Source organism: Pseudophryne corroboree, chromosome 4 (genome assembly GCF_028390025.1).
Source record: "Pseudophryne corroboree isolate aPseCor3 chromosome 4, aPseCor3.hap2, whole genome shotgun sequence".
Taxonomy (NCBI): domain Eukaryota; kingdom Metazoa; phylum Chordata; class Amphibia; order Anura; family Myobatrachidae; genus Pseudophryne; species Pseudophryne corroboree.
In genome coordinates, this window is record NC_086447.1 from 318,481,520 (window position 1) to 318,502,275 (window position 20,756).

Below are 20,756 nucleotides of genomic sequence, written 5' to 3' on the forward strand. Positions count from 1 at the left end.
AAATGACAAAATCACTGGAATTATTCGTTCTAACCAATGGTATTATTGGTCCAAATCACTGGAAGAAAATGACAAAATCACTGGAATTATTTGTTCTAATCAATGGTATTATTTGTCCAAATCACTGAAAAAAAATGACAAAATCACAGGAATTATTCGTTCTAATCAATGGTATTATTGGTCCAAATCACTGGAAGAAAATGACAAAATCACTGGAATTATTCTAAAGCATTTGCAGAAAGTCGCTGCTTTCTGATTACAGAAATGCTCAGATATTCCTGCGAATCCACAATCCCTTCCCAGAGGAAAAAGAAATTGATAAACCGTTGTTTGAGAACATTTGTTCTCTTTCCCTTACAAAGTAACAAACCACTTTCCAAGAAGACTGACATTTTGGGGATTATGGAGACATAATGTTTTTACATATAAATCCTAAAGCAGGTGGTGTATTAGAGCAAAAGAGTGCAAGAGACCAGCCATGCAGTTTCTGAAATATTATGACAAAATGTTACTGTATTTCATAAGCACTCATTCCTAACTCTGCTAAGTACTGTTTGGTATACTGTATCATGCTTCCATGAGGTAGTTGTCCATTATTTCAGCTTCCATTGACCTTTTTGAAAGCAGTAGAAGTTATTGATTCTTTTTTTTATTTTTATTTTGCCCTATTTTTAATTTTCTCCTGCATAGCCCAGTAAAATGTTGCAATGTTAAGTATTGACTTGTGCCTTCTGGGGGTCCACTTCTTCACTAAATCCAGCCAAATCTCATCCTGATTCCTAACCCTCTTTTCCACGTTCTCTATGTACCCCATCTGTGTCACCCATGTCTGTCTACCCCTCCCCTTTAGATTGTAAGCTCTCACGAGCAGGGCCCTCTTCCCTCATGTGCTTATATACTGTTGGTCACCAAAATGCTGCACTGTAATACTATATATACTGCTCACAAAAATGCCGCACAGATATGGAATGGATACTTGCAGTGACACAGAGCTGCAAGATACAGCAATGGCCTACTGTACAACTATATACTGTTAGTCACCAAAATGCTGCACTGTAATACTATATATACTGCTCACAAAAATGCTGCACAGATACGGAATGGATACTTGCAGTGACACAGAGCTGCAAGATACAGCAATGGCCTACTGTACTGTACTACTATAATTATTATATAGATGACAGATATAAAGTTACATTGTGGGGGAATCCAGTATACGTTCTGTCACCAGGTACCAGTGAATGGCCACATCATGTATATAGGTGACAGATATAAAGTTACATTGTGGGGGAATCCAGTATACGTTCTGTCACCAGGTACCAGTGAATGACCACATCATGTATATAGGTGACAGATATAAAGTTACATTGTGGGGGAATCCAGTATACGTTGTGTCACCAGGTGCCAGTGAATGACAACATCATGTATATACTTATACTGGTGGTCCCCAGTCCCCACAATGCAGCACACTGATCAGATATTTGCAGCACACTGAGCACAGATATGGAGCGTTTTCAGGCAGAGACCGTAGATATTTTCAGCACACTGAGCACAGATTATTTGCAGCACACTGAGCACAGATATTTGCAGCACACTGAGCACAGATTACGGAGCTTTTCAGGGAGAGAACGCTGTCATGTCCTCTCCGTTCAATCTCCAAAGCACGAGTGAAAATGGCGGCGACGCGTGACTCCTTATATAGAATACGAATCTTGCGAGAATCCGACAGCGGGATGATGACGTTCGGGCGCGTTCTGGTTAACCGAGCAAGGCGGGAAGATTTGAGTCTGCCTCGGAACCGTGTAAAATGGGTGAAGTTCGGGGGGGTTCGGATCCCGAGGAACCGAACCTGCTCATCTCTAATTAAAACATTGTGCAAAAAGTAAACCTGAAGAAACAGACGCCCCACTGGAAGCAACTAGCTCACTGATACAAAATTAGCAGAATAAAGCATCTGAAAAATCCAAACAAAAAAGCATCCCCTAAAGCATCTGAAGCCACACTCAAAACCACAACTCTGTAACAGCTGAACATCAATAGGCCTGCACAAATCTACATGGGCTGGGAGCTCCCTAACCCATTCATAATGGCCCGATAATGAACAAAATACCTAGTACGATCATCGATGCAGGACTTTCTACAACCTACAAAAAAAAGAACCCCCCCCAGCACCACAGACCCGAACTCCCTAGACCGACCCTGCTGATAGTACACCCAAACAAAAGCCAACAACAGGTCCTGAACAGACTTACCTTCCATAGCACTGTGCGTCTCCCAATCGCACCAGACTGCTGTGTAAATTGTCAACATCACCAAGGCCAGCGACCGCTGCACCAGGAACTCTATGCTGCCCTGATAATCTGGCAAACTGACCCCACTGCAGAGGCCTCCAGAGGCAATACACGGAACTGAGCAAAATTAAAGAACGACAGCGCATCAACAATCTCATTATTAACCCAGGGAAAATGACGAGCCCTAAAGCAAATATTTGCCTCCAGACAACATAACATCAAATACTGCAAAAGTCGTAAAACCATTGAAGAAGGAGCCCATAGATTATTAACAGCATGCACAACCCCGAGTTTATCTCACCAAAAAATTATATGCTGATTAGCCAACGTAGCGAAAAACAACTCAACCGCCACAATGATTGAAACAGCTCTAAAAGCAACATATTAGCAGTGAGACCCTCTGAACATCTGTCAACTGGCCAAGGGGCCGCACATAAGTCCCATCTGAAATAGGCCTGAGTCCGGACAACCCAGCCACATCGGTAAAAATCTGCAAGATAGTATTGGCGACTTGCAGCTTAGGCCAAATCCTCTCACCATTGAATTGTGACAAAAACCGAGCACAAACCCGAGGGTCATCTTTAATCTTTGAATGCAAATGAATACAAGTCAGAGTCGCCCCAACCGTGGCCCCTTCCAACTTCCAACAAAAGTCATGCCCAATGGGAATGAAACGGCAAGCAAAATGAGAAGACCCCAACAAGGACTGCACCACGTGCAGGTGAACCTTCCTCGCCACAGAGCAGACCTCAGTCTGACCAAGCAACAGAACCTTGTCAGTCGGCAAATGTCATCAGCCAGCTACCGTATCAACTTTAATCCCTAAATATGACAAGCATATAGGGGGGCCCTTCATCTTATTGCTCCTAACAGGAACACCCAAAATGCGAAACAAAGCCTAAGCTGAAAAGAGGACATCCGCACAGTCATCATTCTCACCTGGTCCTGTTAAAAGAAAATCATCTAGGTAGTGTGCAATGCCGACGCGATCAGTGCCCTCAAAAAACCCAGAAATGAAAAAACAAAGTGAACTTCTCAAGATATGCACAGGAAACAGTACATCCCGTGGGCAGACACTTTTCAACTTAAAATCCAACGTCAAGCCAAAAACCCATATAACGAAAGGAATCCAGATGCAATGGCAACAAACGAAACGCTGACTTGATATCCAACTTCGCCAACAAAGCGCCATGGCCAAAATCCCTAATAAGACTATGAGCATCATCAAAATACTGATAACCATCCCTACAGGCTGCATCAGGAATGGCATAGTTGATGTAACCACCCTGAGAATAAGACAAATGCTGAATCAGCCAATACTTCCCAGGGGTCTTTTTAGGGACAGCCCCCAGGGGAGAAATACAAAGATCAGGAAGTAGCACAGTCGGGAACTGACCAGCCATCCTGCCTAGACACTTCAGCATCCACCTTAGCCAGGGCGACTTCTGGTAACTCTTGAGCAGACCTCAAACTTTGAGGCACCCAAACAACCAGCAAAACAGCAATCGGCAAACGAAAACTAAAAGAAAACCCTGCAGCAATACAATCACAGCACCAGCAACAGGATAACACCCCAACCATAGGGCCAGCTGGTCCACACAAATCAGGGAGGGGGCCTTAGCTAGGGTCAGTGCGTGGCTCTTCCTTATCAGCAGGTGCACTCCCAGAGCCATGATGGCATTCATTGGTGGAGTGAACCCCCCGCAGATGCAATAGGAGTGGCGAAAATGACAACCCATCCCCAAAGGCAACAGAAATAGTTAAAAACAAAACACTTCCCTTTTGCCACTCCTTATCCCAACTGACTGGGAGGGAGGGGGAGGCCTAATACGACTGCCCAACTTCAGCAGGGGGCTTGCGCTACTGGCAAACCCCAAGCCAAACTGTAGGTAAATCACTGGGAAAATTCTCGCCGCACCATTTTGCTAGAGATCTGTGCTTGCGCAGTAGAGTCTAAGCCCTCTAGAGCTCAGACTCTACAATGCTCCCGACAGAGAGGACGGGGCCCTCTATTAAAGTGCCCCTGATCCAATCCTTGCTACACACTTGTCCAATTTTTCAGCAGACCTCCAATCTGTGTCTGCTGAAACAATCTGCTGAAAAAATACATTTGGCTGTGGGGTAAAGGGAATTTATTAATGATAATGTTGTGGGGGAAAGGGGAGGACTATATTAATAACAACAGCACAGGGGGGAAGTTGAGAATTATTAACATCCTGGGCAATAGTGACAGGGGATGTTAATGATTCTCGTATAATTTTTTTTTTTTTAAAGTAATCTCCCTGAAACATCATTGATCAGCACTGGACCCCTCAGCCTGATCAGGTAATGGAAATTAGGGGGGAAAACCAGCATGGGATTCCCCCTATTTTCTAAACAAACAGCACCAGGCTCAACACTCCAGGGGGATAATGCCATAAAAGTGAGACATTCAGTGTGGGGTACCCCTGCCAGCACATTAACCAACCCCAAAACTTGTGAGCCCAGGGATGGAATTTCTCAAAAAGTGGGGGCCCCAAAATAAAATGGAGTCCCTACTCCTGAAAGCCCAGGGATATGCCCCACGCCCCTAGTTGCGGTGTTTGCTGGGGTTCATGGTACATTAATGTTGTTTTTTTGTCTGTCAAGGAAATATGAAAATAAAGACACATCTATGTTAAAATAATAGGCTTTAATTACCTACCGGTAAATCCTTCTCTCGTAGTCCATAAGGGATATTGGGGGAATCTAGTATGATAGGGTATAGACGGGGTCCAAAGGAGCCGGTTGCACTTTAAATTTCTTCGACTGGGGTGTGCTAGCTCCTCCCCTCTATGCCCCCTCCCACAGGCAGTTATAGGTAAAATAGTGCCCGAAGGAGAAAAGGACATACTGAGAGAAGGAAAATAACAATGAGTGGTGAGATTTACACACCAGCACACCACTAACATAAAACAACCAGCAACAGCTGGTAACAAGACAGCAACAGCTGAACAGGTAACCATAGAAGAGATAACCTGCAGAAATTCACACACTTAGGCTGGCATCCAATATCCCTTATGGACTACGAGAAAAGGATTTACCGATAGGTAATTAAAATCCTATTTTCTCTAGCATCCATAAGGGATATTGGGGGACTCTAGTACGATTTGGACATCCCAAAGCTTCCAGAACGTGCAGGGAACGTGCGGAGACATCTGCAGCACCGCCTGCCCAAACGGAGAATCCTCTTTGGCCAGCGTATCAAACCTGTAGAACTTCACAAAGGTGTTCTTCCCCGACCAGGTAGCAGCTCGGCATAGTTGCAAGGCCAAGACTCCATGGGCAGCCGCCCAGGAAGACCCCACCGATCTTGTAGAGTGGGCCTTCAGAGACTAGAACAGGTAAGGCTGCCGACACATAGGCCTGTTGGATAGTAAGCCTAAACCAACGAGCAATGGACTGCTTTGAAGCAGGGCAAACCCTTATTCTGTGCATCATAAAGCACGAACAAGGAATCCGTCTTTCTGATCCGAGCCGTTCTCTTGACATAGATCTTCAAGGCTCGCACAGCATCCAATGCCTTCAGAGGAGCAGAAGTGCCAGAACTTGACAGAACCAAAATAGGTTTGATTCAAGTGGAACGCAGAGACAACCGTTGGCAGGATCTGCTGCCTAGTCCTGAGCTCCGCTCTGTCCTCATAAAAGCCCAAGTAAGGGCTTTTACACGATAAGGTCCCCAATTCTTAGATACACCTAGCAGAAGCCTGGGCCAGTAACATCACCGTCTTCCACGTGAGGTACGTGTCCTGTACCATCATCAGAGGTTCAAACAAGAGGAATGTAGAAATTCCAACACTACATTCAAATCCCAGGGTGCCTTGGGTGGCACAAAAGGAGGTGAATGTGAAGCACCCCTTGCAAGAAGGTCTGAACAATACTGCCAATTTCTTCTGGAAGAAAATTGAGAGAGCTGAAATCTGGACCTTAATGGAACCCAGATATATGCCCTTATCCACACCAGCCTGCAGGAACTCTGCAGGCGGATACGTGCGGTCCTCGCACCATGAGACACATCTTTTCCGATATGATAGTGTTTTGACGTCACAGGTTTCCTGGCCTGAACCATGGTAGCAATAACCTTTTTGGAAAGGCCTTTGTGAGCTAGGATGTTCCACTCAACCTCCATGCCATCAAACGAAGCCGCCGTAAGTCTGGGTAGACTAACAGACCTTGTTGATGATGATCTCTTCTCAGTGGCAGAGGCCAAGGGTCTTCGACGGACATGTCCAGAAGATCCGCATACCATGCCCTCCGAGGCCAATCCGGGCAATCAGAGTTGCCTGGACTCATTGATTACTGATTCACTTGAGCACCCGTGGGAGCAATGGAATCGGAGGAAACAGGTAAACCAGCCGGTGAGGCCAAGGCGATGTCAGTGAATCCACTGCACTCACCTGAGGGTCCCTGGTTCATGAGCAATACCAAGGAAGCTTCTTATTGAGTTGAGAAGCCATCATGTCTATTTGTGGGCATCCCCACCGGTCGGTGATCTGCTAAAACACCTCATGGTGAAGCCCCCACTCTCTCGGGTGGAGATTGTGACGACTCAGGAAGTCCGCTTCCCAGTTGTCTACTCCCAGAATGAAGATTGCGGACAGTGCTCTTGCATTTCTTTCTGCCCAGAGGAGTATCCTTGACACCTCTCGCATGCAGGCCCTGCTTTTTGTTCCTCAATGTCGATTGATGTACACTACTGCTGTGGTGTTGTCCGACTGTACTTGGATTGTGTGATCCCTGAGCAGAGGAGAGGCCTGAATCAGGGCATTGTAGATTGCCCGACATTCCAGAATGTTGATCGGAAGGAGGGCTTTGTGGGCTGACCACCTGCCCTGGAACTGAGCCCCCAGGGTGACAGCCCCCCATCCTCTCAGACTCGCATCCGTCGTGAGGAGGATCCAATCCTGAATCCCGAAACTTCAGCCTTCCAGTAGGTTGGAGGACTGCAGCCACCACAGGAGGGAAATCCTGGCCTGAGGTGACAGCCGTAATATCCGGTGCATCTGAAGATGTGATCTGGACCACTTGATCAGGAGATCCATTTGAAATGTTCTGGCATGGAACCTTCAATACTGGATGGCCTCGTATGAGGCAACCATCTTCCTCAACAATCTTATGCAAAGATGGATGGATATTCGAGTAGGCCAGAGAACCATGCAGACCATCTCCTGAAGTGTTCTTGCTTTGTCTTCTGGGAGGAACACTTTATGGCCACAGTATCCAGCAACTTTCCCAGGAACAGGAGCCTCAGAGTTGGATCCAGGTGGGACTTCTGTAAATTGAGGATCCACCCATGGTGTGACAGAAGTTGGATAGTGCAGTCTATATGGAGCAATAAAAGCTCCATGGATCTCGCTTTTATCAAGAGATCATCCAGGTAAGGGACAATATTGACCCCCAGGACCTGGAGTTGGAACATCATCTCTGCCGTCACCTTCGTGAACACCCTCGGAGCTGTGGACAGGCCGAAGGGTAGTGCTTGGAACTGGTAGTGATTGTTCAGCAGGACAAACATCAGGTAAGCCTAATGAGGTGGCCAAATCGGGATATGGAGATAGGCATACCTGATATCCAGGGAGACTATGAACTCCTGTTCTTCCAGACCCGCAATCATTGCTCGCAAGGATTCCATCTTGAACCCAAAAACCTCTATTATTATTATTATCCTTTATTTATATGGCGCCACATGGGATCCGCAGCGCCAGATTACAGAGTAAACAAATAATCAAAACGTGAAGACAGTGACTTACAGTTCAATACAATATAGGACAAGTACAGAGTATATAAACATAGCTGCGTCAGTAAACAGCACTGAAATAATTATCAGGGTGGCAGAAAACCGAAGGATTAGATGCCATCAAAGGGAGTATTGAAAAGAAGATAAGGCAAGTAAGAGACGTAAAAGCACATGAGGGAAGAGGACCCTGCTCGTGAGAGCTCACATTTTAAGGGGAGGGGCATACAGACAGGGGTGACACAGATGGGGTAGAAAGTGAGCGTGGGCAGGCTTAGGGTGAGAGCTGGGTTTAGTGAAGAAGTGTGTCGAGAGCCGCTTGAAGTTTTGTAGAGCAGTGGAGAGTCTGAGGGGGAGAGGTAGAGAACTCTAGTAAGGGTTTAAGGATTTCAGATTCAAAGTGTGTCTTATCGAACCTCCCGGTTTCGGTACCACTAACAGGTTGGAGTAATAACCCTTGCCCTGTTGTTGCAGTGGCACTGGAACAATGACTCGGGACTGGACCAATTTTAGGATGGCCTGTTGCAAAGTAACACACATACCCTCCAAAGTTGGCAAGCTTGATTTGAAAAAACTGTGCTCCATCGAACTCCAGCTTGCAGCCCTGAGAAATGAGCTCCTGTACCCAGGCATCCTGGCAGGAACTTTCCCAGATGCAGCTGAAGTGATGCAGCTGAGCTCCCACCATGAGATCCCCTGGGGGTGGGTGGGCACGGTCATGCTGAGGCCTCAGTGGAAGCTGAACTGGGAACCTGTAGCTTCTGGCTTTTTTGCCTTACCTCTGGTGCCTCGTGCAGCGTTTGAGGTGCCTCTGGTTCAAGATCGAAACATAGCGGTTTGAAAGGACTGAGTAGATGGCCCTGGGTAGGAACGCCTAGCCGGTGGGGCCCCAGAGGGGAGAAATGTGGAATTCTCTGCAGTAGCTTTGGAAATCCACGATACCAACTCAACTCTGAATAGCCACTCCCCTGAGAAACGGAGAGACACCACTCTACGCGTGTAATCTGCGTCCTATATCCACTGGCGCAGCCATAAAGCTCTGCGCGCCGACACTGCCATGGCAGTACTACTCACATTAATAGCGCCTATCTCTTTAATAGAGTCGCACAGGACGCGTGCAGTATCCTGAATGTGTTTGATCAGGGTAACCATACTCACCTGAGACATATCCCCCACGAGGCCCTCTTGAACTGGCCCGCCCAGGTGTGAATGACATGTGTCAACCAGCAACCCGCTATCACAGCTGCTGTGGAATAGACTTCAGTGTAGTCTTCTAGTTTTCTATCCCCAGGGTCATTCAAAGCCGAGGAGCCAGGGACCAGTAACACCACCTCTTTAGACAGGGACAGAAATGTGTCAACAGCCGGAGGATCTTCCCAGTTTTTCTTGCCTTCAGGAGAAAATGGGAAGTGTTAAGAAGCGTCTGGCCACCTGGAATTTTTTATCAGGATTTTTCCAGGTCAACTTTAAACATATCATCTAATTCCTTAAAATTAGAGAAAGTGACGCTAATCTTTTTCTGTGAGGAGAAAAACTACTGCTTTACTGCATCGTCTTCTACTGGGAGTTTTAACACATCCCTGATATCAATTATGAGGGGCTCAAGCCCTTGTGCAGGAGATAAATCCTCAATAATAGGGTCCATCTCCTCCCCCTCCTTCTGACCCTCTTCAGTTACTGAGAGTAAGCAGGCAGCCCACGTGCATGTGGCAGTGAGCTAGGGAGAAGGGTCTGTCCTCTGCCTCTTGCAGCCAGGTCTGCTATACAGCCTGCTGCAGTTGCTGTGTCTTATGACTGTTTGCAGAGGGCTGAGAGAACATGTCCGCCATCCAGGAAGTTTAACCAGGATGGCTGCTGCACCCCTCCCCCTTCCCAGCCTCCCCACAAGCCTGTGAGGACTTGCAACATTGTTCATGAGAAGGGAGGGGGGAATCTGCATGTGCATAAATGGTGTTTACCATATTCACAGGAGACAAACTCTCACACACAACACACAGACACTGTACAAGCAAGCCTGCACTTGATTGGTATGTGAGTAGGAGACCCAGAGAAAATGACCAGCACACCAAGCCTAGCAGACTCAGGGAGACTGCTGGCTGTAACTTTATACTGTGACTCCGTGGAACACCAGTGTTTACAAGTATAATAGCTGCTCTACCTCTTTCTAACACCCCTATATGTATCTGGAGTGTTGGAGGAGCTGTGTGCCTGCTGCTGCTGGAAGCAGAGGAAGGTGCCAAGAAGCCGCTGATCCCGCTTTGAGGTAGCTCCGCCCCCTTCAATGGCGCCGGAGCTATACATTTATTTATACTGGCAAATGTCTCCTTTTAGTGTAAAACATAAAATAAATACCTGTTTTTACAACCGCGTGCCAGTGTACACAGGGGGCTATAGCCATACTTACCTACTCTCCCGGAAGCTGCTGGAGGCTCCTGTTTTTTGGGGTAGCCCCCCGCACCCCCGGAAGAGTGGGCAGGTCTCCCGCATCCTGCTCGCACCCTAGTGATGCGAGCAGGATGGAGAGATAATCTCCCGTTTTCTCGGGTCCGTCGGGTGGGGAAGGGGTTAAAATTACGCAAATTGCGTCATTTTATCCCCGCCCCCTTCCCGCGGACCCGAGAATCGCGGCATTTGCCGATGTGAGGGCGGGGCTTGGTGATGTCACCATCCGGCCCCGCCCCCCGAAGACTCCTGCAGCGTCTCCTCTCCGGGCTTCTCCCAGAGAGGAGAAATAAAATGTAGGCAAGTATGGCTATAGCGGGTCCCACCCAGGAGGGTCCCGTATGCCGCACCCGTGTTCTGCCGCACCATGAACCGGGGGGACCTCCCTAGCGGGGCCCCTGGTTTGTACTCACCACTGATGTCACCTACAGGCTATGGTTAGGGGTGTGCAGCGTGCTGCGATTGTGACCGCAAAGGCTCAGTACCCTGCTGTACAACAACCTCTCAGGACGGTGGTCCTGCAGCGGGGAAGTGGCTATGACACCTCGCAAGGCCGGTGATCGCCCCCCCTAACTCCCACAGTGCAGTTATGCGGTTGCCCAAACAGCATACCGAAAATAACACAGATTTAAAAAGAAACTGAAGAAAACTCTCTGGAGCTTGCAGAGTGTGCATCCTCTTCTGAGGGCACTTTTTTCTAATCTGCCTGAGGGAGGGGGCATAGAGGGGAGGAGCCAGTACACCCAGTAGAAGAAATGTAAAGTGCACCGGCTCCTTTGGACTCCGTCTATACCCCATTATACTAGATTCCCCCAATATCCCTGGATGCTAGTGAAAAATGATTTGGCAGCACCATCATTGGCGGCCTTTAAGCACTTTTGCATGGCTGCCATTTCTGACATTTTCATCTGTGATCTTCACCTGGTGGGTAGCAGCCATTAAGCTCTTTTGCATGGCCTCTGTCTCTCCAGGGCTTGTGTCACTGCCAGTGTCCTCTTCTCTCTTCACCTAGGGGGTGGTGGCATTTAAGCTCTTTTGCATGGCTGCCTCCTCCCCAGGGCTTGCAGTGATGGCATCCTCTTTCATCTTCACTGGGGGGCAGCTCTTAGGCTCTTTTGCATGGCTGCCAGCTCTTCTAGGCTTCTGGCAGCAGTGTCCTCTTTCTTCTTCACCTGAGGGGCAGAGACCTTTAAGCTCTTTTGCATGCCCATCTCCTCCAGGGCTTGCGGCGGCATCTTCTTTGATCTTCACTGGGGGAGTGGCGGCCTGTAAACTGTATAGTATAGTCACCATCCCTCCCAGGACTGTTGGCATCTTCACCTGGAGGGCCACAGCCTTTAAGCTCTTTTGCTTGACCACCACCCACCAAGACTTCCTCCTACATATTAAGGAGCTCTTCCTTTCTTCTCCTCCCCCATCAGACTGACAGCCTCTGCCTCGAGCTGGCTAATATTAGCTGGCACAAGGGGGTGGGAGGATGACATGGCTTGCCGTGGTGTTCTTGAATTTTAAAAATGGCAGAGCACACCAGCTACCAAACTCTGCACTAATGACTGGTAGAGTCTGGATCCTCCAGGATTCAGTTCCAAAGCCATATCCATCACCATGTCGCCCGCATCCTGCTGCCATGTTCACCACCACCACTGGGTTCTACAGTATCAGCAAATGGTGCGGGCATCAGGAAAATGGTCGCCTGCTCTGGTCTCAGCAGCCTGCACACTTGTTTGTTGGTCAGCTGGTTGGCGGCCGGGTGTACTGGTTTTTAAGCATGTTTAAAAAACAGTAAACCCGACAGGTGACTAGGATCAGGGAAATTAATTGATCGGTGGAGAGTAAACACTTGTCCAATGTCAGATAAACCAGTCGCTCGGGAGTTGGACCTGCCGTGGATTGGACAAGTGTGTACCCAGCTTAAGAGTCGGTTTTGGCTTTTGTCTGTTGTGTTCCAACAGCAGCAACCACAAAGCCCCTATGCAGGTGCCGAACTATTTTTAATTAGCACTGCCCCAGCAGCAGTAAATAGTGAGTGCAGGGTCCTGGAACAGCAGCCCGCTTGGAACGAACAGACACTTGATGCTGACAGATGCAGTCAACTTAGGCTAGTCCGATTACTTTAAGTTAAAACTATAATTTCCAAGCACCATTCAATATGAATCAGTAAATCAAGATAACATTTGGCACAAAATAGTAGGAATAAGCCAAACATAGCACATGTAGGGGTATATTTACTAAGGTCCCGATTTTGACCGAGATGCCGTTTTTTCTTCAAAGTGTCATCTTGGTAATTTACTAAGCAAAAATCACGGCAGTGATGAGGGCATTCGTAATATTTTGGAAGTCCTAAGAAAAAATCACGAATCAATACACCATCGGTCAAATACGCCTGCAATTTGCTAGAAATCGGGAATTTACTAAAAAGTGCAAAACACAAACACTGCCGACAATAGCCAAACACTGCCGTGATAAAATACAAATCGTGAAAAAGTGCTAAAAAAAAACAGACCTGCTTTTTTATCCCGTGTTTGTATAGGCATGCACGGATCCATGAGATCCGTGCATGTTTTTCAGTGGGAAGGGGGGGGAAATGTTCTAAATTTTCATTAAAAAAATTGCGTGGGGTCCCCCCTCCTAAGGCAAACCAGCCTCGGGCTCTTTGAGCCGATCCTGGTTGCAGAAATATAAGAAAAAAATGGACAGGGGTTCCCCCATATTTAAGCAACCAGCATCGGGCTCTGCGCCTGGTCCTGGTTCCAAAAATACGGGGGACAAAAAGAGTAGGGGTCCCCCGTATTTTTGAATCCAGCACCGGGCTCCACTAGCTGGACAGATAATGCCACAGCCGGGGGTCACTTTTATACAGTGCCTTGCGGCCGTGGCATCAAATATCCAACTAGTCACCCCTGGCCGGGGTACCCTGGGGGAGTGGGGACCCCTTCAATCAAGGGGTTCCCCCCCCCAGCCACCCAAGGGCCAGGGGTGAAGCCCGAGGCTGTCCCCCCCATCCAATGGGCTGCGGATGGGGGGCTGATAGCCTTTGTGATAAGTGTTTGATATTGTTTTTAGTAGCAGTACTACAAGGCCCAGCAAGCCTCCCCCGCAAGCTGGTACTTGGAGAACCACAAGTACCAGCATGCGGCGGAAAAATGGGCCCGCTGGTACCTGTAGTACTACTACTAAAAAAATACCACAATAAAGACATTACACACACACACCTTGACAGTATAACTTTAATACATCCATCCACACCTCCATATACACATACTTACCTTATGTTCCCACGCAGGTCGGTCCTCTTCTCCAGTAGAATCCATGGTGTACCTGTTGAAAAAATTATACTCACATAATCCATGGTTGAAGGCTCCTCGGATAATCCTTTTGTAATCCACGTACTTGAAAAAATAAAAAAACGGATACCCGACCACGAACTGAAAGGGGACCCATGTTTTCACATGGGCCCCCTTTCCCCGAATGCCAGAAACCCCCTCTGACTGATGTCTAAGTGGGTTTCCTCAACCAATCAGGGAGCGCCACGTTGTAGCACCCTCCTGATCGGCTGTGTGCTCCTTTACTGTCTGACAGGCGGCACACGGCAGTGTTACAATGTAGCGCCTATGCGCTCCATTGTAACCAATGGTGGGAACTTTCAGGTCAGCGGTTGACCGAAAGTGACCTATACTGTCAAGGTGTGTGTGTAATGTCTTTATTGTGGTATTTTTTTAGTAGTAATACTACAGGTACCAGCGGGCCCATTTTTCCGCCGCATGCTGGTACTTGTGGTTCTCCAAGTACCAGCTTGCGGGGGAGGCTTGCTGGGCCTTGTAGTACTGCTACTAAAAACAATATCAAACACTTATCACAAAGGCTATCAGCCCCCCATCCGCAGCCCATTGGATGGGGGGGACAGCCTCGGGCTTCACCCCTGGCCCTTGGGTGGCTGGGGGGGGACCCCTTGATTGAAGGGGTCCCCACTCCCCCAGGGTACCCCGGCCAGGGGTGACTAGTTGGATATTTGATGCCACGGCCGCAAGGCACTGTATAAAAGTGACCCCCGGCTGTGGCATTATCTGTCCAGCTAGTGGAGCCCGGTGCTGGTTTCAAAAATACGGGGGACCCCTACTCTTTTTGTCCCCCGTATTTTTGGAACCAGGACCAGGCGCAGAGCCCGATGCTGGTTGCTTAAATATGGGGGAACCCCTGTCCATTTTTTTCCCATATTTCTGCAACCAGGATCGGCTCAAAGAGCCCGAGGCTGGTTTGCCTTAGGAGGGGGGACCCCACGCAAATTTTTTTTTTAAATTTAAACTTTATTTTTTTTTTTTAACAAAGTGCACAATGAAGCCCAGCACGGATCTCTCAGATCCGGCCGAGATTCATTGTATTAAAGTCGGCAGTGTTTTACAAGTCACTCACGTAAAACACTGCCCAAAAAAACGAATGACATCGACATCGGAAAACCCGAAAATGCAGAATACGGCAGCTTAGTAAATTAGTCGTAATCAATGCAAAAAGTTGCATATTTACACTTTCGATGTCTTTCGTGATTGAACTTTGACCTCAAACGGGAAAACACGAATCTTAGTAAATTTACCCCGTAGTATCAAACTGTTCTGACAATTGAATTGTGTTAAGTTCAGTCATCTTATATAATATAAAGTTTTATATGCTAAGAGACTATTATGAAACAAGCATAAATGATAATGGTGTGAAAAAAACAATACTATTAAAATGCATTTATTTGAGCTAGGTACAGAACATAGATTGTAGTAATGGTAGCTAAAGTCAGCTTAAACAGTCGATAGATGTTAAACCAAGTGGAAAACTCCTCTCTATGATGTGTATTAGGATTCGGACACTTGTAAAACTGTGATAAATTGTAGAACAAATTAAACATCTAAATTCACAGTTTTCAAGGTCCAGTGAAGTTAAAAGGTGACTTTTATGAATGTGCACACATTTAACTATGTGTGACTATGGATTACTGTAAGGCTTTGTAGTTTCCTTATAATAACAAAATAAAGCACACACCTATGTGAGGATGGATTTACTGTTTTCTTTCAACCATTTTATTTTACAAGGACAAAAGAAATGTACATAAAACAATATTGAACATTATGTATTAGAAAACTTAAATTGAGAATTTTTTTTTTTTTTTTTAAGACAGCATTTCAGAAAACTACTATATGGAAAAGACAGACATTTTTATTCTTCTAATACTCCTTAAACTCAAGCCAATATAGACAGGCAGTGGTTCCCAAACTCGATCTTCAAAGCACCCTAACAGTCCAGCTTTTAAAGATATCGGCCCTCATTCCGAGTTGATCGCTAGCTGCTTTCGGTCGCAGCGCGGCGATTAGGTGAAAAAGCGGCATTTCTGCGCATGCGTATGGCGTGCAGTGCGCACGCGCGACGTGCTTTCACACAAAACTATGCAGTTTCACACAAGGTCTAGCGACGCTTTTCAATCGCACTGCTGATCGTTGAGTGATTGACAGGAAATGGGTGTTTGTGGGCGGAAACTGACCGTTTTCGGGGAGTGTGTGTAAAAACGCAGGCGTGCCCGATAAAAATGCAGGAGTGGCTGGGGAAACAGGGGAGTGGCTGGCCGAACGCAGGGCGTGTTTCTGACATCAAAACAGGAACTGAACAGTCTGAAGTCATCGCTAGCTAGGAGTAAGTTTCGAGCTGCTCAGAAAATGCACAATCTTTTTTTGGAGCAGTTCTGCGATCCTTTCGGTCGCACTTCTGCTAAGCTAAGATACACTCCCAGAGGGTGGCGGCTTAGCGTTTGCACTGCTGCTAAAAGCAGCTAGCGATCGATCAACTCGGAATGAGGGCCATCCATGGCTGAGCACAGATGTTTAAACCAAATTGACTGAGGTTCTAATTCAGGGGTTAATTCAGATCTGATCATCATAGATGTGCTAAATTTACCACGTCTACAATCATTTACTCTGACTTGTGGGGGGACGCCCAGCACAGGGCTAGTCCACCCCACATGTCAGGCTCTGCCCCCCGCCCGCACGGTTGCAAAAGCGCAATGCTTTTGCACCCAATGAGTAGCTCCCTGCCAGCGCAGCTCCTGCATGCTGGCAGGCGGCTACCTGCCGCGTCCCGGGTTGCGGCAGCTGCATGTGACGTCACGCAGCCGCAGCAGCCCGCCCCCGCAACCATCTGGACATACCTGCGTTGTCTGGACCGTGCCCCGCCAACGGCGTTCTAACGCTCTTGGCACACACCCTCCCGCTCCGCCACCACCTCTACCTGTCAATCAGGCAGAGGAGATCGCAACCCTGAGATGCTTTTAGCATCTCACTGGGCTCCCCGCGTGCGCACTCCGCAAAGGGCTTTAAACTGTGATCGCTGCTGCTGCAGCGATCCAGTCTGAATTAGGCCCTAAGTCACTTATGCCAAACATGTTTATCCTTAAAGCCTGGACCAATTAAATAAAGCAATATTTCCCACACTGTGGCAATTTCTCACCCTCATTGTGCCGTTCAAAAAATCTCCTATATAATAGCCCAGATCTGTCACTTTGTGATTGTGTGGATAACGCTGGGAGTAACTAGGAGCTCTCATTGGGTTAGCAGCAGGTCTATCACACCCAGTCCACAGCTGATTGGGCGAGAAATGCCCTCCCACACAGGTTACATCCAATGGGAGGCTCTGACCTTTGGCTGCTGTGTGTTCCCAGGATTAACAATGGGGATGATGGAGCTGCAGCTCCAGCTCCACACCCCAAAATAGTCCCACTGCATCTGCAGCAACTCACCCTCCAACAATTTACACCTAAAAATCAGGACAAATTTGAAAAGGGGGCGTGGCCACGGGTACAGTGGCGTGGCCACGCTCCTTTTCCTATACTTTCAATGGAAGTTTGGAGAGCCAAAAATCAGTACAGACCATAAAAAAAAGGTACAGTACCTGCCAAAAAGGTACACTTGGAGGGTATGCCACTGCATCTGCAGCAAGTCTCTGTGCTGTAGATAGGTGGAAAAAAAAACCTTTCACTGCAGCATCCTATGGGGGTCAATCTGACCTGATCGCTCGCTGCAGTTCATCGCAGCACAGCGATCAGGTCAAAACTGCGTATGCGCCGGCACCACAGTACGCCGGCGCTTGGCTGACAGTCGACCGCTGTCGTTGCCTAGCGATCGCCTCTGCCTGATTGACAGGCAGAGGTGGTCGCTGGGCGGGAGGGGGCGGCACGGCAGTGTTTGGCCACCATTTTGTGGGCGTGGCCGGACTATGAGGGGGCGGCCCCGCAGTGGATGCTTGACGTCAAACGCAGCCGCTGCGACCAGGGCAGCGACGAGTAACTCCCAGCCAGCTGCAGGAGCTGCTCTGGCTGGGAGTTACTCTTCAAGTACCAAAGCAACGTCGCTGTGTGATGCTTTTGTACTTGTGCGCGGATGGGGGGGGGGCAGCCTGACGTGCGGGTCGGACTAGCCCTGTGCTGGGCATCCCTCTGCATGTCAGTGTAAGTGATCGTAGCTGTGCTAAATTTAGCACAGCTACGATCAGGTCAGAATGACCCCCTATGTCCTGCTGCCAGTCCGCCTGACCCCTCCGGCATCAACAATCCCCACTCCCTAGCCGTGGCGTAGGTGGAACAAAAGCTGCTGCGGCCACCGGCATAGATGTGTATGAAAGCGGCGCAGTGGAAGGCTTTCATAACCCTCCCTGCGCCGCATACTCCCTGCGCGTGATGTCACAGAAGTGCCTCCCCATCACAGCTGCGCACAGATCCCCAGAGGCCCTGACTCCGCAACACAGAACTTGGGCTGCCGGCCTGGAAGCCCCGAGATGGCTAATGTAACGGATAGAGTTGGTGATATCGCGGAGGGTAACGTCTGGACGCTGAATCAATGTAAAAGGTGACAGTGCTGTGCAGTGCAGTGGGTGTGCAGTGTCACTGACACTGCACAGCACTCTCACCTTTAACATTGATTCAGCGAGTCAGTCAGTTCTGCCAGCCAGTCGATATTGTTAGCGCCGGTGTCCCTAACGCGCTGCATTACAGGGAAGTAGATTCACTAAATAAACTACAGCTCCCAGCAGCCCTTAGCGCCGAAGCATTCCGGCGTGAAGGCCTGCTGACAGCTGTAGTTTATGGAGTGCATCTTCTTCCCTGCGCAGCACCCGCACACCCCTCCTCCACCATTCAAGGTGGCTCCGGACCCCCTTCCCCACCCACAGCACCCGCATCTCCCCACCCGCCGCACCTACCCCTTCCCCACCCACGGCACCCCGCACCTGCCCCTCCCCCACCTACGGCACCCCGCACCTGCGGTGGCTCCGGACCCCCACCCGCGGTACCCGGCCCGACCCCACCACCACACCAGCCCCTCTCCCACCCGCTACACCCCCGCAATCAGTCCTCCCCCACCCATGGCACCCCCGGACCCTCTCCTCCATCCGGGACTTCCCCGCACCCGCCACTCCCGCAACCACAGCACCTACTAGGTGATTCATCAGGCGCTGTTCACGCCGTTGCAAGGAGCTACGACCCCTTAACCATCGCACGCCCTTTGTCCGTGCAATATTTAACCACTCACACAATTATGATTGGAGGTAATACTCCATATAATACAAATATTGCACGCCACAAGGTTATGCAAGGGTTAAGGGGGCATAGACCCTTATGACGGTGTGAAGAGCGCCTGTAGGGCGCGATGAATCACCTAGTAATATATATATATTCTTATTACAAATGACACTTTCACAGATTGCATCAGACTGTTTTATCATTGCAATCCAGTAGGCTCTTACACTATTTTTAAACTCATAACTGTTTGCAGATTTATTTATTTTTATCATAAAAACCGTAAAATGCTACTTGAATAAGTATTCAGTCAGCTTTTAATTGGCCTCCATCTGTGATTCATTAAAAAAAAAAAAAAGTCTTCTTTCGTGGATAAAAGACCCTTAATTCAAATAACATTAGTCATAACTGTGGCTCTGAAGTTAAGCTGTGAAAATGAAGCCCAAAGTGCTTTTTAAGAAAGTTAAAGATAAGGCTATATACAATACATGCACAAGATAGGAAAAAGTGACACAATAATATTCATGTGCTTGGATATCCCAGTGAGCACTGTTGGATCAATTGTGGAGAAATGGAAGCTGCATCTGATCATACCCATACCAAATAAAAGAAGGATGTCTCTTTCTGTCCTGGCCAGGACTGCCGATGACAAGGGCTGGCATTGCTGAGCTGGCAAGCCTTCAGAGTGCCCTCAGCCCTGCGATCTCTCCATAACATTCAGTAGAGTCAGCAACAGAGGTTGCTTCCGTCCACCCAGTTCTTTCCTTTCCTTTAATGAGTGCTGGCAGGGTGAGTGTGTATGTGTGCATGGGGAAGGGGGGAGGGGGGGGCAGGTTAATGAGTGCTGGTATGGTTAGTGTGTCTGTGGGTTAATGAGTTCTGCCAGGGTGAGTGTGTGTGTGTGGGGGGGGGGGGGGGGGGTTAATGAGTGTTGGTACGGTGAGTGTGTCTGTGTGTGTGGGGGGGTGTTTATGAGTTCTGCCAGGGTGAGCTTGTGTGTGTGTGTGTGTGGGGGGGTGTTAATGAGTGCTGGCACGGTGAGTGTATCTGTGTGTGTGTGGGGGGGGGGGTTAATGAGTGCTGGTAGGGTTAGTGTGTGTGTGTGGGGTGTGGTTAATGAATGCTGGTACTGTGAGTGTGTGTGTGTGTGGGGGGGGGGGGGGGGTTAATGAGTACTGGCAGGGTTAGTGTGTCTGTGGGTTAATGAGTGCTGCCAGTATGAGCGGATTGTATAAATCTGTATTGAGGTGCCAATCTGTGTCATAATTTATTTGGGATTGTATGGCATAATTATGAATTGGAGGCACATTTATGTGGCATACAATACATTTGGTGTATAGCAGTATGGCATATTATGTATTGAGGGTACAAATGTGCAGCGATGCTTTTGCATGTTACGAGTAGCCCTCTGCTTACGCAGACTAGCTTCAAAGGAAGTCTACTACCCGCCATGATTCGGGTCGCAGTGGCTGCATGTGACGCCACGCAGCCACTAGGGCCCACCCCACAAACGATCCGGACAAGCCTGCGTTGCCAAGACAGCGCCCCCCCAAAGCCGAGTCAATGCCCCTTTAACACTGTCGCACCGCCCCCCCCTGCCCCGTGAATACCTTTATCTTTGTTGTGTTTTCCAATGGTGTATGCATTCATGTATTCTCGGTCGTCTTTTCTTGAACATGCCCATAATTTAAAACACGGATGTAAATTTTTAAACACGTTATAGAAAACA

General features: G+C 48.4%; 1 long non-coding RNA gene across 1 annotated transcript in view; it reads right to left on the reverse strand.

The window, feature by feature from the left end:
* LOC134909451 (uncharacterized) overlaps positions 1 to 19,783 on the reverse strand; it is a 110,731-nt gene extending 90,948 nt beyond the window's left edge. Inside the window, exon 1 of the long non-coding RNA XR_010175938.1 lies at positions 19,628 to 19,783. This is a non-coding gene — a long non-coding RNA (uncharacterized LOC134909451). The remainder of the gene's footprint in view (positions 1 to 19,627) is intronic.
* Positions 19,784 to 20,756: the final 973 nt, after the last annotated feature.